Source organism: Bombina bombina, chromosome 1 (genome assembly GCF_027579735.1).
Source record: "Bombina bombina isolate aBomBom1 chromosome 1, aBomBom1.pri, whole genome shotgun sequence".
NCBI lineage: Eukaryota > Metazoa > Chordata > Amphibia > Anura > Bombinatoridae > Bombina > Bombina bombina.
This window is the reverse complement of record NC_069499.1, coordinates 909,148,391-909,170,553: the sequence shown is the minus strand read 5'-3', so window position 1 is coordinate 909,170,553 and position 22,163 is coordinate 909,148,391.

Sequence of the window (22,163 nt, the reverse complement as noted above, 5' to 3'; positions counted from 1 at the left end):
ATGAAGACTTTGGAGCCTCTTCTGGACTTCTTCTTGCCGCTTGATAGAAGACTTCAGCCGGATGATGCATCTCCAGCCCACGCTTGGGCTTGGTTGAAGATTTCAGAGCCTGGACGGATCGGTGATACCCGGTGTGGTGAAGATAAGGTAGGAAGATCTTCAGGGGCTTAGTGTTAGGTTTATTTAAGGGGGGTTTGGGTTAGATTAGGGGTATGTGGGTGGTGGGTTGTAATGTTGGGGGGGGTATTGTGTGTTTTTTTACAGGCAAAAGAGCCGAATTCTTTGGGGCATGCCCCTCAAAAGGCCCTTTTAAGGGCTGGTAAGGTAAAAGAGCTTTTCTATTTTAATTTTAGAATAGGGTAGGGCATTTTTTTATTTTGGGGGGCTTTTTATTTTATTAGGGGGCTTAGAGTAGATGTAATTAGCTTAAAATTGTTGTAATATTTTTCTAATGTTTGTAATTAATTTTTTTATTTTTTGTAACTTAGCTTTTTTATTTTTTGTACTTTAGTTAGTTTATTTAATTGTATTTATTTGTTGGTATTTTATGTAATTAATTTATTGATAGTTTAGTGTTAGGTTTAATTGTAGATAATTGTAGGTATTTTATTTAATTAATTTATTGATAGTGTAGTGTTAGGTTTAATTGTAGATACTTGTAGGTATTTTATTTAATTAATTTATTGATAGTGTAGTGTTAGGTTTAATTGTAGATAATTGTAGGTATTTTATTTAATTAATTTATTGATAGTGTAGTGTTAGGTTTAATTGTAGATAATTGTAGGTATTTTATTTAATTAATTTATTGATAGTGTAGTGTTAGGTTTAATTGTAACTTAGGTTAGGATTTATTTTACAGGTAATTTTGTAATTTTTTTATCTAGGTAGCTATTAAATAGTTATTAACTATTTAATAGCTATTGTACCTGGTTAAAATAATTACAAAGTTGCCTGTAAAATAAATATTAGTCCTAAAATAGCTACAATATAATTATAATTTATATTGTAGCTATATTAGGGTTTATTTTACATTTAAATATTTAGCTTTAAATAGGAATAATTTATTTAATACGAGTTCATTTATTTCGTTAGATTTAAATTATATTTAACTTAGGTGGGTGTTAGTGTTAGGGTTAGACTTAGCTTTAGGGGTTAATACATTTATTAGAGTAGCGGTGAGGTCCGGTCGGCAGATTAGGGGTTAATACTTGAGGTTAGGTGTCAGCGATGTTAGGGAGGGCAGATTAGGGGTTAATACTATTTATTATAGGGTTAGTGAGGCGGATTAGGGGTTAATACATTTATTATAGTAGCGGTGAGGTCCGGTCGGCAGATTAGGGGTTAATTATTGCAGGTAGCTGGCGGCGACATTGTGGGGGCAGATTAGGGGTTAATAAATATAATATAGGGGTCGGCGGTGTTAGGGGCAGCAGATTAGGGGTACATAGGTATAATGTAGATTGCGGCGGTGTACGGAGCGGCAGATTAGGGGTTAAAAAAATATGCAGGGGTCAGCGATAGCGGGGTCGGCAGATTAGGGGTTAATAAGTGTAAGGTTAGGGGTGTTTAGACTCGGGGTTCATGTTAGGGTTTTAGGTGCAGACTTAGGAAGTGTTTCCCCATAGGAAACAATGGGGCTGCGTTAGGAGCTGAACGCTGCTTTTTTGCAGGTGTTAGGTTTTTTTTCAGCTCAAACTGCCCCATTGTTTTCTATGGGGGAATCGTGCACGAGCACGTTTTTGAAGCTGGCCGCGTCCGTAGGCACCGCTTGTATTGAGAGTTGCAGTGGCGGTAAATATGCTCTACGCTCCCTTTATGGAGCCTAGCGCAGCCCTTCTTTGAACTCTAAATACCAGCGGTATTTAAAAGGTGCGGGGGGGAAAAAGCCAGCGTTAGCTACGCAGGTCGTTACCGACAAAACTCTAAATCTAGCCGTTAATGTCCCTAATATAACTAACTACTATAGAGCAGCACATTTATCAAGAGTAATATCATGGAATCACTCTCCCCCTGCTAACTTGTGGGTACAGATTGAGAGTTATCTCTCCCAAGTCAAACATATGAGGGATATAGTCTGGCTACCTAAAAATTCTAGACCCCATATATTACAGCATAATAGATATATCAAAGCTACTCTCTATGTTTGGGACTATGTGATTACTCATACGAAGGGAGTGTCCACCTCGGTATCTCCTTTGACTCCGATGTTGCACAATCACTTATTCTTGCAGCATAGCTCTTTCACCCATACTAATGTAAATAAGACATTACAGAATCTCCCTATATACTTAATCACGGACTCTGTCAGTGTTAAAGACAGAATTCTGCTCAATGAGGAATTGGGGTCCCCTTTCCATAATTGGTATGCATATTTACAAATAAGACATGCCATTAATAACAGCTCATATAAGCAGGATGTACTGAGACCATTAACGCCTTTTGAACAGTTATGTGTTAACCCTAACATCAAAAAAGCACACCTTTCTATGACATATACAATTCTTAGAGGTTCCTTTCCAGAAATGCGACCTACATACTTTCTGAAGTGGAACGAGGAGCTATTTGGTGACTTAGACGATGAAGATTGGAAACGTTGTTTCAACCTGACTCACTCTTCTTCCACTTCTCTAACTATGTCTGAATTGAATTATAAAATAATTGCACGGTGCTTTTTAACACCTCATCATCTACAAATTATCTATCCTGCCGCTTCTTATAGCTGCTGGAGGAGATGTGGAGACGTAGGTACTATGACTCATATTTGGTGGTCCTGTCCTAATCTAGCTAATTTTTGGTCACAGGTAGAGCAAAATATGAACCACATATTGGGTACAAATATTTCCCTCAACCCACACATTATCCTCCTCAACCACACTCCGCATCTCAACTGTGTATACCGTAAGAAATGACTTCACATAATGCTAACTTGTGCTAAGAGGTTAATTCCAAGACTATGGAAGACACAAGAGGTACCCACTTTTTCCCAATTGGTCTCAGAAGTAGATCATACCATCTCACTTGAGAGAATGCACTACTGTTATATAGGCAAACAAGACTTCATAATTAATATACTATTCTTATGGGAACAAAGGCTACATAATAATGTATAAGACAATTTTGAAACTAGAAACAAATGTATTGGATTGCACTATCTTTTTTTACTCTATTTGTCAGGCCATGAGGTATATTTATACTTGTGGATATAGAATGGTCCTGAGAAACTACGAATGATATAGGATATTTTTACCCTTAACCCATTCTACCATTTTTCTGTGCACCCTTTTCATTTCCCCCTGCCATCCCCGTTCCTTTATTTGTATTTCTTTAATTGTCTAAACCTGTTAATCCCTGAAAAATTGTGGGTCACCTTCTGAATATAATGTGTATTTCTTTGAAACTATTTAATTGTTAACAATGGTATATGTTGCACTACTGTGAAATGTATTAACCCAATAAAAAATATTTGGTATAAAAATAAAATAAATGAGAGAGAACAAAAATCATAACGTCAGCATCTGTAAAAGACCTAAAAAACATATTCTTAAAATGCCTTTATTCAGTTAATACTCACATTTCTGTGATGCTAAGTTTCATTTTGAAAACATGATTTGTCTCAGCAATCAAGTCAACCCAAATTAAATATTTTTATTTAGCATTCCATGTTGTATGTTGGCTTTGTAGATCCATGTTTGTTTTTTCTAGATCCATGTTTGTTTGTTTTTTAAAGAAGTAAAAAAAATGTGTGTTTTTAAACAACTCTCTTTGAAGTATCTTATGTCTGTATTTGATGTCACTAATAGAAATCTTAAGCGTTTGTTAAATGTATGATAAAAAATATGATGAAAATAAAAAATAGGGCACTGTGGTATTTTTTGGACTTTTTTTTACATAAAAAAACCCAAACATTTTTAATACACTGCACAATAAAACTCTGTTCTGTACAGTGAGAATGCAAACTTTAGGTGAGATTGAAGAGGGTCCATTGTTTCAGTGGTGCAAATCTCACAACTTTGCACTTTGACGATGGACATTGTGAAATCTTTTTGAATCCCAGTATTGAAGATCTAAGAAGCTGTGGCCATTTTATCCTGCAGATATTTCATTCCTGCATAGTTCTTGATTCTAGTTCAAAATTGCACAAAACTGAAAAACTCTGAAAAAGCACATTTAACATTGTTATCAAGAAGTCATCCAATACAGATGACCACTATACTCACACTGCCAATTTCAAATGGATGTATAAGTCATTAAAGGGATAGTCGAAAATAAACTTTCACGATTCAGATAAGGCATGTAATTTTAAACAACTTTCTAATTTACTTTTATCATAACTTTTGCTTTGTTACCTTGATATTCTTAGTTGAAAGCTAAACCTAGGTAGGCTCATATGCTAATTTCTTAGTCCTTGATGGCTGCCTCTAATCTGAGTTCATTTTTACAGTTTTTCACAACTACAGTGTGTTAGTTCATGTGTTCCATAAAGATAACATTGTGCTCACCCCTGTGGAGTTACCTAGTAGTCAGCACCGATTGGCTAAAATGCAAGTCTTTTAAAAGAACTGAAATAAGGGGACAGTCTGCAGAGGCTTAGATACAATCTAATCACAGAGGTAAAAGGTATATTATTATAGCCGTGTTGGTTATGCAAAACTGGGGAATGAATAATAAAGAGACGATCTAACTTTTTAAACCGTAAAACTTCTGGTGTAGACTGTCCCTTTAAGACATATTGCTATTGTTTTGGCACACAATGTTAATTTAACACCTTAACGACCAAGGACATGGCAGGCACGTCCTACAAAAAAATACAGTTAAAGGGACATTAAACACTAAATAAATGCTAGATAGAATGATGCATTCAAAGAAAAGCCTAGTCTGAGAATAACATGTAGATGTATTTTCTTAAGTTTCATTACTTGTTTAAATATTGACAAAATAAGTGTAAAGTTTTAGTGTCTATAAAACAATTGGAGCTGCCATGTTTTAACTTAGGTTACCTTCTCTGCTGTGGCCAATCAGAGACAGTTATAAATAGGTCACTAGAGTGTGCAGCCAATGGCTGTGTGGAATATTACAGTGTTTTGCACTTCCATTTCTAAAAGCTCACAATATCAGAATGGAATTACAGGACAAGGGGACAAAATAAATAATGAAAGTATATTGCAGAGGTTTTTTTATATATACAGTTTATCATATTACCATCTCAAAGTGTTTAATGTGACATGTCCCTTTAAGGACCAAGGACGTACCTGACACGTCCTCTGGGATTTCAAGCTCTGAAAGCGATGGTGTCGATTCCAGATGCTTTCAGGGTATTGCAGTGATGCCTCGATATTGAGGCATCAATGCAATACCCTTTTTTAACCACTGATGCAGAGAGAGCCACTCTGTGGCACTCTCTGCATCGTTTAATCGATGGTGCTGATTGTTAGCGGGTGGAAGTCGTAGCAGGGAGGCGGGTGGGTGGTCCCATCGTTGGTTAGTTACGGACCCAGTTACACAGAAGTGTGCGCAATGCGACGGGAGTTCGGGGATGTGTGCATGCGCGCCACATTTACATTAATGTATTGTAAATATATGGGAAGGAGGGAGAGGGAAGGGCATAATAAATGTTGGGCTAGGGATCTGGGAGGGGGGGTATTGAGGTCTGAATGCAAGTTGAAGTGCATTATCATTTTCATTTCAAAGGTTTTTCTTTCCAAGGTGTTTTTGAAATTGCCTTTGAGAATCTTGATTTTGAGGTTTTGGTTGGAGTGGTCAGGTTAGGTGAAATGGTGACCAACAGGGGTACAGTATTTTGTTTCACAGTGGTTTTTGATTGAGTGTCTCTGTAAGTTCATCCGAAGGTGCAGTTTTTGGCTTGTATCTCCAATATAATATCCCACTTCACATGCAGTGCAATGTATTATGTATACCACATTTGCAGATATACATGAATATGCCCCTTTAATGTTATAGGATTTACTCTTGTGATTAGCTGTGCTGCTTTCACAAATGTGTTGACATAGTTTGCAGAGAGCTTTGTTGCAGCGCTTTAGTTCCATTCTGAGTGTTCTTTTTATCAAGGGGTAGCTTTCTGTGGACCAATTTCTGTTTTAGTTTGGGTGGTTGCCAGGATAGTGGGTTTTGGAAAGATTTTTTTGAGTGTGGGATTCTCTAAGAGTAGTGGCTGTAAGTCTTTTTTGATTTTTCGTATTCCTTCTACATCAGGTTTATATTTGACCACTAGTGGGATACGCAATATGTTTTTCTTCTCCTTGTATTGTAGCAAGTGTTCACGTGGGATATTGAGGGCAGACTTAATTTGTTTGTTTATAACCCTTGTTTTGTAACCTTTTTCTCTGAATGATTGGGACAGTGTGATGAGGTATTTGTCACGGTCCTTGGTATCTGAGCAAATTCTGTGGTATCTTGTAGCCTGACTGTAGATTATGGATTTTTTTATGTGATTGGGGTGGGAGCTGGAGCTGTGGAGGTAGCTGCATCTATCTGTTGGTTTCCTCTATACTCCTCTATACAGATGAGTGCAATTTGCCATTTTTGATGGATATTGTTGTATCCAGGAAGCTGACACAGTCTTTAGAATAGTTCATTTTAAACATAATTGATGCATGAAATAGATTAAATGATTTATGAAAATGTTCTGTTTTTTTCTCCTTCTGTCCATATGATGAAAATATCATATATGTAGCAAAAGTATTTGAAGGGTTTGTGAGGGTGAGTAGCTAGGAATCTCTGTTCTAAGTTAGCCATGAAGAGGTTTGCATACTGTGGTGCCATTTTGGTGCCCATGGCTGTTCCCGTGGTTTGTAAATAGATGGAGTTATTGAAGATGAAATAATTGTAGGTGGGTATAAATTTTGTAAGTTTACTGACTGTAGAAGCACTATATGTCTGGTTAGAGCTGTCTGAGGAAAGGAAGTGTAAGCAGGCATCAATACCATCTTTATGTGGAATATTGCTGTACAGGAATTCCACATCCATTGTCACAAGTATAGTATCCTCTGGCAATTCTGTTATCTGGCTGATTTTGTTAAGAAAATCAGTGGTGTCTTTTATAAAGCTAATGGTGTTAATAACTAAGGGCTTAAGAATATTCTCCACTAGGCCCAATATTTGCTCAGTCAGAGTGTCCATGCCAGTTATTATTGGTTTTCCTGGGTTTCCTGGTTTGTGGATTTTTGGGAGCATGTAGAATGTCCCTATGCTAGGGTTAGAAGGCACCAGTTTGTCCAGTTTATGTTTTGTGTGTTTAGGGAATGTTTTTATTAGTTTTCTAAGTTGCAAAGTGTATTCCTGGGTGGGGTCCTTTTCCAGTTTATTGTAATAAGTTGGATCTGATAATTGTCTATTTCCCTCTGTGATGTAGTCCTGTGTATTCATGATCACCACTGCTCCTCCCTTTTCTGCAGAATTATTGGTAATATTTTCATTGTTTATTGTTTCTTTTTTTTATCTTTCTTTCCTTTCTCCTTTTCTGACTATCCTATATTCCCCTGTATACATAATTACATCATTTCACATCATTATACATATTGATTCTATGTTGATATATAACTTTATGTCAGTATATGCTTTGTGTATAACCATATATTTCCCCTGTCTGTTATCCTTTACTGACACTGTCTGCCTCTGTCTCCTAAACCCCCTTCATGATTTTTACGACGACCCCTCCTCCCCCTGCATTCAGACCTCTGTAACACTTTCTGTCTTTCTAGCCATCCTTTGTTTTAAGATATGATCTGTAAATTCCATTAAATTGGTCAGTATTTCTTCAGACTTGAAAAAGGAAGACATTCTTCCAAAAGCTTGTCAACTAATAAATATATTGTTAATCCAATAAAAAAAGTATCATTGCTTAATGCAATACTCTTGTTATTTTGATATCTAAATCTCTGGACTAACAAGGCTACTCCAAAGTTAGTGAAAAAGTTAACAATTTGTTTTTCGCATTTGGCGGTGAAATGGTGGCATGAAATATACCAACATGGGACTAGATCAATACTTTGGGTTATTTACTACACTACACTAAAGCTAGAAAATAACCCTACAAGCTACCTAATTAACCCCTTAACTGCTGGGCATAATACGTGTGGTGCGCAGCAGCATTTAGTGGCCTTCTAATTACCAACAAGTAATGCCAAAGCCATATATGTCTGCTATCACTAGCCAAAGGGGATCCCAGAGAAGCATTTATTACCATATGTGCCATAATTACACAAGTTGTTTGTAAATAATTTCAGTGAGAAACTTAAAGTTTGTGAAAAAGTTTTTTAAAAAGTTGTTTTTTTTTTTTTTTTAATTTGATTGCATTTGGCAGGGAAATGGTGGCATGAAATATACCAAAATGGACCTAGATCAATACTTTGGGTTGTCTACTAAAATATATACATGTGAAGGGTTATTCAGGGATTCTTGACAGATATCAGTGTTGCAATGTAACAATGGCTAATTTGAAGAAAAAAGAAAGAAAATAGCAAAGTGCTACTTGTACTTATTGCCCTATAACTTGCAAAAAAAGCAAAGAACATGTAAACATTGGCTATTTCTAAACTCAGGACAAAATTTAGAAACTATTCAGCATGGGTGTTTTTGGTGGTTGTAAATGTGTAACAGATTTTGGGGGTCAAAGTTAGAAATATGTGTGTTTTTTTCAATGTTTTCATCATATTTTATAATTTTTTATAGTAAATTATTTATGTTGAAAATAATTGTATATTTAGAAATTCTATTTAATGGCGATAAAAAAGGTATATAATATGTGTGGGTACAGTAAAAGAGTAAGAGGAAAATTACAGCTAAACACAAACAAAGCAAAAATGAAATTTTTTCCTTAAGGGTAAGAAAATTGAAAAAAAAATGGTCTGGTCACTAGGGGTTTAAAAAAAATGTGGCAAAATATTCTAGATAATTCAACAATAAAGGGTCTTATGCAATTCAAAAACATGTAAAATATGTCACAGAGTCAAAATGTTTGACATACAGATTTACACAAATAAAATCATCCTATATGATAATGTATGCAATAAAACATTAACTACTTTTCATTTCACATTTCTTTCTGTTACTACAATGCCCACCAAATATCTTCCCCAAAGTCAACACCTGTGAGCCCTGATACATTTTCCAATATTTTCTATGGATTCAATTATTTTGTTTACTCTATTAATGAGGACACACCACCAATTGTTCGATCAATACTTTGATCTATTGATAGTTTACATATTTGAGTCCAATGATTTAAAAATATAAAACACAGTTGCACTGTATTTCTTAATTAGTAAAATAAATAAATGTCTGTGATGTATAGGCGTTAAACAACCAACCCTGCTACAGTACCAGTTTATCACAGAAAGGGTAAACCAACTCTTTCCATTTTAACCAGTTTGCCAAAGTTTACCACTCCTGGCAAGCATGTGACTTAGTTCAGTGGTTGCAAGGGTTAACAAACATTATCTTGTCTATACTAGATCCAGAAAAATATACAAGCTCCCCTTGAATGCCACCCACACTAAACTTTCTCTGGTGCCACTATTTCTACACCAGGGTTTTTATTGTTTCAAAAAGATAGATAATCACTTTATTACTCATTCCCTAGTTATATACCTACACTTGTTACCTCTCTGATTACCTTGTATCTAAGTCTCTGCAAACTGCCCCCTTATTTCATTTCTTTTGACAGACATCCATTTTAGCCAATCAGAGCTGGCTCCCTGGAACTCCATGTGCGTGAGCACAGTGTTATCTATATTACACACATGAACTAACACCCTCTAGTAGGGAAAAACTGTCAAAATTGCTGTTCAAAGTAAATTGGAAAATTGGAAAATTGTTTAAAATTACATTCTCTATCTGAATTATGAAAGTTTATTTTGGACTAGACTGTCCCTTTAAGATTATTATATTGGAAATTCTAAGGAAAAAAACAGGCTAACAGATTAAGCATCCCAAAACACAATTTGGCAAAAATCAATCTAGAAAAACACAATACTGGTATTACTAGTATCTTCTGTAACATGGTTCACATATTAGACACAATCAAAATCTTAATAAAGTAATATGTATTATGAACAAAAAAAGTCACAGTTTATGTATATGAAAATGGAATTAACAAACACAAATACACCAAAAGCATCAATTTAAAATAACAGAACCTAATACTGTACTATATTAGATGTCTGCCCCAAGGGAGTTTGGCAAGAAAATATGTTGTTCACTTATGCTGTAAAATGACAATATTATTTTGCTGAATTCACCATTAAATAGATTTTTAATGGCCCTTCAAGAGTGGGAAAGGAAGGTAGCCACCCCCTTTTTTTTTATAGAAGTCCATAAACTAAATTGCAAGCCCTGGCTGAAATTAGTTTAGTTATGTATATACAGTACACATACACTTATATGCAATCCTATTATGACATCATGATGATTTTTTTTATATGTCATTTTTAATGAATTTTACATATTACATAACATTGTAACTAACTATAGCAATATGTAACAATATAAAGTGTGGACTTGTTAGAAACATAAATTTACAGAATATACATATTCATTTTATTAAAAAAAAGGGTAAGAAATTATTATTAAATTATCTTGGTTTTACCCAGCAGCATGTCTTGTTTTTTTATTATTAAGATTCGATCCATAGTACAACAAATAATCCATATCTTAAATAACAGATGGGCACAAAAGAGAAATAGTAAAATATAAAAGGACATAATTAATTGTATCTGTTTCATCACAGACAAGTTCAAACATATATAAGATCATCATCAGACAATAAACATTTCTTAAATATTCTTTGTACAGAAATACCCACAACAATATTATGACCACATCTTTTTACTAATCCCATCATTAAAGGTAAAGGACACAGTTAAGAGAAAAAAAAAAGAAAACGACAGAACATATTACATTATTATTGGTGTTGACCACTCTTCCTGTAGTGGTTTAACAACAACAGAAGAAAGGGAAAAAAAAAAAAGAAACTTTCTTCTCCATATCAAACTAAGGATTTTAGACTAAATCATATGAATTTTGACCGACTAATGGGTGGGCCAGCATAAAAAAATAGATGACTATGGAACTTTATATTGATTTATATGCTGTTTGTTGTAGTATAATTACTATAATTATGTCAATAGAGAGACATGCATCGTCATTTGGGAGCAAGATCAGGTTCCATAGATCATCGTGACCCAACCGCCCATTTGAGTGGGAAAACAAACAGAGAGACGAGGGAAACGAGAAAAAAAAAAGAACCTTTTAATCTGTAGTCTGCCAGTTAGATGGAAACATTCCTATTTTAATTTGTTGTATGACCCATCTGGATTTACTCAATGGGGCAACTATTTGTAGTTGAGCATCTAAGGGTAAGGATAGAATTGTCTTTTACCATTTAAAGGGACATGAAACCCAACATGTTTCTTTCATGATTCAGATAGAGAATACATTTTTAAACAATTTTCCAATTTACTTCTATTATTTAATTTGCTTCTTTCTCGTGTTATCCTTTGCTGAAATGTTTATCTAGGCAAGTTTATGTGCAGCAGAGAACATAGGTTCTAGCTGTTGATTGGTGGCTGCATATATAAACTGATTGTCATTGGCTCACCTATGTGTTCAGTTAGAAACCTGTAGTGCATTGCTGCTCCTTCAACAAATGATATCAAGAGAATAAAACAGATTAGATAATAGAAGTAAATTAGAAAGTTGGTTAAAATTGTATTCACTATCTGAATCATGAAAGAAAATTTTTGGGTTTCATGTCCCCTTAAGGAAGAATTGTTGCACTTGTTTTTCATTGGGACCTCTCAGACTAAATTGTTCTAGTATCACCTGGTTGTATACCTTGTTTGTAAACTCCTTAAACTTAGGATCCTGCTTACTCTTCCAATTTCTAAGAATAATATTTTGCCCAATCAAAATTATTGTATTTATAAATCTAGTGTTGGTAGTATATGAATCAGAATGACTAAGAAATATTTTTTTTATCTTGGCTGGAGTGTAAAACTACTTGTGTGAACCCTGTTTACCCAAAAAATAATTTGCTCCAAAATTGTGCAACTTTGGGACAGGTCCAAAAACAATGTATCTTGTCAGCAGACTAGGCGTTACATTTGGGGCAATAATCTGTTTTCTTGTACCATTTTGTGACTTTAAGAGGCGTAACATATGTCAAATTTACCAACTTAAAGTGAGATTCCCTCCAGTCTATAGGAACCAACGACTGATTTGTCAACCTCAAACTTTGCGAGATGTGTTCACTAGATATATTATGCAAAATGTTATTCCATTTTCTCACTAAGGTTCTATTATGTATTGTCCTGTGATATTTAATACGCATATTGTATACATACTACAGGGAGTGCAGAATTATTAGGCAAATGAGTATTTTGACCACATCATCCTCTTTATGCATGTTGTCTTACTCCAAGCTGTATAGGCTCGAAAGCCTACTACCAATTAAGCATATTAGGTGATGTGCATCTCTGTAATGAGAAGGGGTGTGGTCTAATGACATCAACACCCTATATCAGGTGTGCATAATTATTAGGCAACTTCCTTTCCTTTGGCAAAATGGGTCAAAAGAAGGACTTGACAGGCTCAGAAAAGTCAAAAATAGTGAGATATCTTGCAGAGGGATGCAGCACTCATAAAATTGCAAAGCTTCTGAAGCGTGATCATCGAACAATCAAGCGTTTCATTCAAAATAGTCAACAGGGTCGCAAGAAGCGTGTGGAAAAACCAAGGCGCAAAATAACTGCCCATGAACTGAGAAAAGTCAAGCGTGCAGCTGCCAAGATGCCACTTGCCACCAGTTTGGCCATATTTCAGAGCTGCAACATCACTGGAGTGCCCAAAAGCACAAGGTGTGCAATACTCAGAGACATGGCCAAGGTAAGAAAGGCTGAAAGACGACCACCACTGAACAAGACACACAAGCTGAAACATCAAGACTGGGCCAAGAAATATCTCAAGACTGATTTTTCTAAGGTTTTATGGACTGATGAAATGAGAGTGAGTTTTGATGGGCCAGATGGATGGGCCGTGGCTGGATTGGTAAAGGGCAGAGAGCTCCAGTCCGACTCAGACGCCAGCAAGATGGAGGTGGAGTACTGGTTTGGGCTGGTATCATCAAAGATGAGCTTGTGGGGCCTTTTCGGGTTGAGGATGGAGTCAAGCTCAACTCCCAGTCCTACTGCCAGTTTCTGGAAGACACCTTCTTCAAGCAGTGGTACAGGAAGAAGTCTGCATCCTTCAAGAAAAACATGATTTTCATGCAGCACAATGCTCCATCACACGCGTCCAAGTACTCCACAGCGTGGCTGGCAAGAAAGGGTATAAAAGAAGAAAATCTAATGACATGGCCTCCTTGTTCACCTGATCTGAACCCCATTGAGAACCTGTGGTCCATCATCAAATGTGAGATTTACAAGGAGGGAAAACAGTACACCTCTCTGAACAGTGTCTGGGAGGCTGTGGTTGCTGCTGCACGCAATGTTGATGGTGAACAGATCAAAACACTGACAGAATCCATGGATGGCAGGCTTTTGAGTGTCCTTGCAAAGAAAGGTGGCTATATTGGTCACTGATTTGTTTTTGTTTTGTTTTTGAATGTCAGAAATGTATATTTGTGAATGTTGAGATGTTATATTGGTTTGACTGGTAAAAATAAATAATTGAAATGGGTATATATTTGTTTTTTGTTAAGTTGCCTAATAATTATGCACAGTAATAGTCACCTGCACACACAGATATCCCCCTAAAATAGCTATAACTAAAAACAAACTAAAAACTACTTCCAAAACTATACAGCTTTGATATTAATGAGTTTTTTGGGTTCATTGAGAACATGGTTGTTGTTCAATTATAAAATTAATCCTCAAAAATACAACTTGCCTAATAATTCTGCACTCCCTGTAGATATCGAATTTACTGTTGTAGTATAGCTTAATAATCTCATCTAGATCCCCGAGGGTAAGGTTATGCCCAGTCTCAGATCTTAAGGTTCCAATCCAGTGTTAAATCTGGAGATAGGTGAAGAAGGAATTTTTTGATAGATTAAATTCTGATCTCAATTCTATAAACGTTTTTATTGTTTAAGCACTGTCTGAACAAATATCCCTTATGTTTCTAAGCCCACTCAGGGCCCATGAAGAGAAAACTCCCTGCATAAGCCCAGTGGGAAAGTTTGGATTCCCCAATATAGGCAAGAACTCTGATCTACGGAAACTAATTTGAGTCTCAGAGCAAACCTTCTGCCATGCTAATATTATGCATTTAAATGTATACATTTGGGCAACATTTGCTGGTAGTCTAGAGAAATGAGTATGTATTATTGCTTTAAGAGTAAATGGGGCTATCAACTGAGATTCCATAGAGAAATAGGAAACATTGTCCTTTTCCGTTATCCAATCTAAAGCGAATTTGGTAAGCGTAGCATAATTGTAAAATTATATGTTAGGAAAGGCAAAACTACCATTTGCCTTAAAAAGTGTTAATTTAAAAAGAGAAATCCTTGCTTTTTTCCCTCGCCAAATGAAATTAGAGCAATTTTTTTGTAAACAATTTATATCCTTTTTCAAAAGTAAGAGAGGCAGATTCTGTAATAAATATAATAGTTTTGGAAAAAGGATTGCTTTTATTAACATAACATGTGCAGACAAGGAGATAGGGAGGTTATCCCAATCATTTAATTTCTTCTTAAATACATCAAAATATTTAGGGAAGTTCATTACGTACCATTGCGACTGATTTTTATTTAGAAAAATACCTAGATATTTAATTTTCTTAACGTCCTTAAAGGGATGTGGAGTATTACTATTTGAATTATAGATCCAAAGAAGCTCCGATTTCCCCAAGTTGATTTATATCCTGAAAAGGAACTGTATACTTCAATGATCTGCAAACTTTGGGGGATAGACTGATTCGTGTTGCTCAAGAATAGAAGAATGTCATCAGCAAATAACTATATACTCATTTCTCATCACCTAGTCTAATCTCTTTTAGCTCCTTTCTTAATAAGATCGCAAGGGGTTCTAGGGATAGATTAAAGAGCAATGGGGAAAGGGGACAACCTAGCCGTGTACCTTGTTTCAAAGTAAACCTCACCATTAACAATGATAGAGGACAATTGGGCGTGATATATTAAGTGAACAAATTGGTAGAAACAGCCTACTAGACCAAATCCTTCAAGCAAACTAAATAAGTGGTCCCAGACTATGGAGTAGAACGCTTTCTCTGTGTCGACTGTAAGCAAGGATAGATCAACTCTAAGGTAAGAAATTATTATTAAATTATCTTGGTTTTACCCAGCAGCATTATAGTATACACTTTGTCATGATAATTATTTTAATACCAAACCTGACATGTCTGTCATATTTGGTCACCAAGTAACATATAAAAGTGATCAAAACATGTCTTAAGATATCCTAGAATTTTAACTCTAATTGACCTTGGGTCGCTGACTTGATGGTGGACACTGTCTTCTGTCACTTTGTGCTGACAGCTTAGCCTTTAAAAATCACTCTCCTGAGAAGCCTGAATTGCACCTTGCATTTGTTTCACCAGATGTAGGTAATAAAAAACATTCTTCCCCAAAACTTTTTTTTTTTAGTTCTGATATTGTAAATAGCAGACATAGTAATACCGGACAGGAAAGAAAAGAAAGTAAAAATTAACCCCTGACATTCTAAAATCACAAGGTCTTCATGACAGTCTCATAATGCCACTATTTGTTCTTGATTCTCTGTACTACAAATAGTTGCCAGAGCTATAATTGTATAATAGCTATAGTTTCCAATTAAATTGTTCTCTTTTTGTCAGGATGCATATTGTCTTGATACAAATAAATAGTTTTTTAGTTTACCCTCAAATTTATTTGTGATTTAAACTGCCCTCTACCCATTAATAAAAAGTTAGAAAAATTTTTAAAAAAAAGAAGCTGTTTCTTAAAATAGAGGCTGTAAGAGTTCATGACTAATTTGTCCATGCTTTAATCCTACGCATGTGGGAAGATGAAAGTTTAAGCCTGAAGAAGATACTGTTACAGCTTATTTTTGTTACAAGTTGGTTTGCATAAAAGAAAACATTACTGAACTCATCCGAAAACATTTCAGGATTAAGTGTGTGAAGTCCAGTCCATCCATGATAAAGGCCTTCATTACTCCTTTGCAATAAAAATGTCTTAAAGGGACAGTAAACTTAAAAAATAATATTATATAATGCTGCACATAGTGAAGCATTATATAACATTATCTTAGTGGCTGGTAGCAAAAAAAAAAAAAGCATTGCAAGATATTTTATATTAAACCTGGATTTAGCAGCTCTCTGCTCCAGGATTAGACAGCGCGCCTGCGAAGCGCTTTTAAAATCCAAGACCCGCTCAGAAGATCCTAGAGCGGAGAGCTGCTAAATCCAGGTTTAATATAAAATATCTTGCAATGCTTTTTTTTTTTGCTACCTGCCACTAAGATAATGTTATATAATGCTGCACTATGTGCAGCATTATATAACATTATTTTTTAAGTTTACTGTTCCTTTAAGAACAGCATGTGTCAGCAACCTTATGATCTCTTTGTATGGAATAAAAATGGACAAGCACTGATATAGCATTGTGAAAGTGCACAGGTATAAATTACTAGAGATGTACATTCGTTTTCAGACTAATGCACATTCGTCACAAAAATTGGATTTTTGTTGCGTTTTAATGTAAATGAATATCAGAAGAATTCATCAACAAAAAAAAAAAAATGCTTACGAAAATCGTTAGCCTTCATTCATTCCTGCCGTATAGTGCTGCAGACACATACTCCTAAACTTACCTTCATGCTTTTCAACAAAGGATAACAAGACAATCATTTTGCAAAATGTTGGGTTTTATGTCCCTTTAATTACTGTAGGAAAACATAACAGTGTATCATTCCTCACAGCATTTTTCGCACCAGATCTGGGACGTAAACATGGGAATGTGGCCTTGCAGCCCCGGACTGGAATTAAAAGGGTTCATTGCTATAATTCCATTTTAAATAGAAGGTATTTTGCAATATACTTCCATTAGTAAAAAATGATTCTAGAGTTATATTACTGTTTCTGTGGGATACATACAAATTTTGTAAGTGCTCTGTGCTCCAGCATTCAAACACCACTCCTTCTCAGACAGTCAGTGGTTGCTTGTATAAAACAATTAAGTCTTCATTTATGCAATACACACCCCCACCAGCTCTCTGAGCAGGCATGGTGTAGCATATGTGTGTAATACCTTTTACTAAAAGCATTTTTGCTAATGAATGCATAATGCAAAAAAACTGAAATTAATGTATACACATTTCGATTTTGACCTCTCAATCCCTTTTAGGACTGTTCTCTTGTTCAACCAAAAAATTTAGTTAAAGGGACAGTCTTCCATAATTTTTATTGTTTAAATAGATAGATGATCCCTTTATTACCCAGTTTTGCATAACCAACATGGTTATATTATTATACTTTTTACCTCTGTGATAACCTTGTTTCTAAGCCTCTGCAGACTGCCCCCTTATTTCAGTTCTTTTGACAGACTTGCATTTTAGACAAACAGTGCAGACTCCTAGGTAACTCCACGGGACAATGATATCTATATGGCACACATGAACTAGTGCTGTTTAGGTGTAAAAAAAAAATGTCAAAATGCACTGAGATTAGAGGCGGCCTTCAAGGGCTGAGAAATTAGCATATGAGCCTACCAAGGTTTAATTTTTAACAAAGAATACCAGGAGAACAAAGCAAATTTGATGATACAAGTAAATTGGGAAGTTGTTTAAAATTGCACACCCTATCTAAATCATAAAAGTTTATTTTTGACTAGACTGTTCTTTTAATAAATTGTTATGAATAAGATAATTTAAAGGGACATAAAACCCCAAAAATTTCTTTCACGATTCAGATAGAGAATACAATTTTTTTTTTTTATATATATTTATTTATATCCAGCAAAGTTTATAGTCAAAGTAAATTCAGCCTCATGTGCCACGCAGGGCCAGAGAAAAAAATAGAAAACATATTATAATACACATCAAAATAATTAGGACCTTTTGTGCCACGCAGGGCCAGGTGAAGCATGTTGTAGAACACATCAAAAACAGTTTAAAGAAAACACAAACAAAAAAGAAAAATGATTTCACTTATTCTTAGCAATTGATGATCCCCATAGTATAAACTTTGTACACTGAACTAGGGTCTTTCTATTTTATTACATTTAAAAAACAATTAATCGCTCAATTGAACAAACCAAAAAATACCTACAGAACAGAGGAAAAATAAAAGGGGAAAAAAGAAAAAAAGAGGGGGCCTCTTCGCCCTCCCCCCCCCCCGCGTCCAACTGCTCCCTACCAGGCGCCCAGAAGCACCAGTTCCGAATTTCTAAATGGGAATATAAGATCATGAATTTCTGTATCTGGTAATGACTTGAAAAAGACTGACCATTTATTAAAAAAACGTCTGATATCTAAGTCGTTATCTAAATTGGTATCCCTTTGTTCTAAGAGGCATTGTTTTTTCAGACAGTTTTTAATCTCTGGAATAGATGGTATAGCAGTCATCTTCCATTTTTTAAAAATAAGATATCTGGTTGCCAGGATAGATAAAAATATCAGTTTATCATTTTAATTATGTTCCTTAGGACCAAGGACAACCTGTGTCAGCGTGAGACCCGGGTGGGAGATTTTGAGGGTTTAGTGATCCAAAACTCCAGTTTACACCAGAAATATCTTATTCTAGGGCAGCTCCAGATCATATGTATTAGGTCCGCTGCGGGGAGCGAGCACTTTGGACATTTGTTGAAGCTAGCATTACGAATTTTGTGGCCTAATTTAGGCGTAAAATATGAGTAGTGGAGAAGTTTAATATGCATCTCACGCCAAGTGGCTGAAAGAGAGACCTGTGCCACTTTGCGAATTGAGTTTTGAATATTTTTTATGTCAATGGTTGTTTGTGGTAATAACTGATTCCATATCAGGGTAATTTTCTCTAGCTCTGCTTCTCCTTTGCCTGCTTTGATTAACTGATAGCATGGAGAGATGGACCTGATACCATTTTTAAACAAAGTTACCCAACCTTCCAATTTACCCAACCTCCAGTCCCAACCTGTCTCATTCACTAGTTCGAGTAGAAAGTGTCTACTTTGCAAAAATGCAAAGAATTCCTTGTTACCAATAAGGAACTCTGATTTTAAGTCATCAAAAGATTTAGCAATATTCCTCTCTAGATCCCAGAGTTGTATGATCCTACTCAGCCCTAGGTCCTGCCATTTTTTGAATATTCCTGAGTCAATTCCTGCCGGGAATTTCGGATTTCCCTGTATTGGGAGGTATTGAGAGACTTTGCAGTTTAGGAATAGTATCTTGCCTATTCTCCACCAAGCCTTTAGAGTGTTGGAAAAGGATTTAAGTCTTTTGATTCTGCTTGGTAAGTCTTTAGGTGGGCAATGAACCAAAGCTGACAGCATATATGGACTGCACATGTTCTCCTCTAGGGGTCGATTCGTAACATAGTTACTCTGAGATACCCAATCGACCACTACTCAAGCTAAAAAAGCATAATTGTAAGATCGAATGTCCGGCAATGCAAGACCACCACTATCTTTTGGGAGAAAAAGTTTATTTAAGGATATTCTGGGTCTTTTCTCCTGCCAGAGGAATTTACTGAGTGCACTATTAAGACACTGAATATCTTTCTCTAGAAGAATTAATGGGATGTTCTGTAGGACATAAAGAAGTTTAGGGAGCAGGATCATTTTAAAAAAAGGGATCCGCCCGGATAAGGATAACGGAAGAGATTGCCAAATTTTAAGTTTCTCCCTTATAATCATTAGAATTGGAGAGAGATTAAGATTGTACATCTCTCCCGGAGATGAGGGGATTAAGATTCCTAGATATTTAAGAGAGACTCCAGAAACAGTGAAGGGAATATCACGGGGAGAATCATTATTTTGTCTTAACCAAAGCAATTCCGATTTTGCTTCATTGATCTTGTATCCTGAAAAAGATCTGAATTGAGTAGTTATATTTAATAATTTAGGGATACTTGTTTTAGTATCTGAAAGATATAACAGCAAGTCGTCAGCATATAGGGCAATTTTTATAATCTGTTTCCCTACCTTGATTCCTGCCAGTTGTTTCCTAACCATGATTGCTAGTGGTTCAATTGATATGTCGAAGAGTAGAGGGGACAGGGGGCATCCCTGGCGCGTGCCCCTTCCAAGAGTTATCTGAGAAGAAGATATAGAGTTAACGACCAGAGTGGTATGTGGTTCTTTATACAGATTCATAATGAATTCGAGAAACTTACCCCGAAAACCAAAGTTTACCATAGATGTGAAGAGATGATCGAAATGTATCGAATCAAATGCTTTCTCTGCATCAATCGAAACAATAGCCAAGTCAGGTACCGCCCCGTCCCCCCCACTCTCCGACGCCTGCCCAGATCTGAAATACTCTGTCACAATCATGGCCTCTCTAATTTTTGCTGAGGAATTTCGGCCCCTAAGAAACCCAGCCTGATCTGAGTGAATAACTGTAGCAAGAGGTGTCTGGAGACGCTCAGCAATAATAGAACAGAAAATTTTGTAATCTCCATTAAGGAGGGCTATGGGTCTGTATGACTCTTTAAGTGAGGGATCTTTCCCACCTTTCAGAATTAAAATAGTGTTAGAGGCAGAAAAAGAAGTGGACACCGGATCACCTTTAACGTACATGCTGTTGTATAGGTTATTAAGATAAGGGGTAATCTCAGAGTCTAAAATTTTGTAAAATTCATTTGGGAGACCATCTGGCCCGGGCGATTTATTATTGGCAAGGTTCACAATTATTTTGTTTATCTCACCTTCGGTAATTGGGGCATTCAAAGAATCAGCCATCTCTGCTGAGATTTTTGGGCAGGAAATTTGATTCCAAAATTGGGATGCTTGTAAAGAATCCGAACTCCTGCCTGCATAAAGATCCTGATAGTAACTGACCTTTGCGATCTCTTCTGGTTTATCAATAAGAGAGCCATCTTTTTGGATACTTTCAATGAGGGATGTTTTTTTTTCCCTTTTAACCAGATTTACCAATAATTTGCCCGATTTATTACCATACCTGTAAATCCTGGCTTGGAGTCTAAGGTCCCTCTGAGTTTCCTGGAAAGTTACAAATGTATCTCTAGCGTTTTTGGCCCGGATGTATTTTGCCCAGTGTAGAGGTGATCTTTCAAGTAAGTAAGAATTATATGAGTTAATTACTGAGGTGGTAATTTCTTTTTCCCTTTGCCTGATTTTCCTGACTCTTTCTGCGCTATAGGCTATGATTTCACCCCTGAGAACTGCCTTTGCAGCCTCCCAAAAAACCAGAGGCGAGCCTATGTGGCCCTGATTGTAATCAAGATAATCGGCAAATTTCAGTTTGAGCCAATTCTTACATTTCAGATCAGATGCAAGAAAAGAGGGAAATATAAAACGTGTTGGTTTCTTTTCCCGACAGTTAGTCTGAACCTCAAGCGAGATGGGACCATGATCCGATAGAAAAATAGGTAGCAGGTCTGCTTTTACTTCTGGCAATATTATTCTATCACTAATAAGAAAGAGATCAATTCTGGACAGTGTTTTGTGTGCTTTAGACAAGCATGTAAAGTCTCTAATATCGGGGTTTTGGAGCCTCCAAATATCTCTTATTGCTAAGTTTTGCATAATTGATTTTATTAGTTTAGTTTCTAAGTTGTCTCGTTTTTGCTTAGGCGACTTGTTAGACAATCTGAATCTGTCAAGTGGACAGTGTGGGGCCATGTTGAAATCGCCACCCAATATTAGGTGGCCCTCCTAAACATAGAGGATTTTAGCCTGAATTTTGTGCCAGAAGGTTGGGTCCAGTTTGTTAGGGGCATAAACATTGCACATAGTGTAGACTATTTTATGGATTTTTACTTTAATTATTATAAATCTCCCATCTGGGTCTATGTCACTATGGATGACCGTTAAGCTGGATTTTTTCCCGATCAAGATTGTCACCCCTCTCTTCTGCCCGTCCCCCGGGGAGAAAATAATCTTTTTCACCCAAGTAGATTTAAGTTTCTGGGATTCCTCTGCTGTTAAGTGTGTTTCTTGGAGGAATGCTATATCGGCCCCCGATTTCCTAAAATGTGTAAGGATGGCC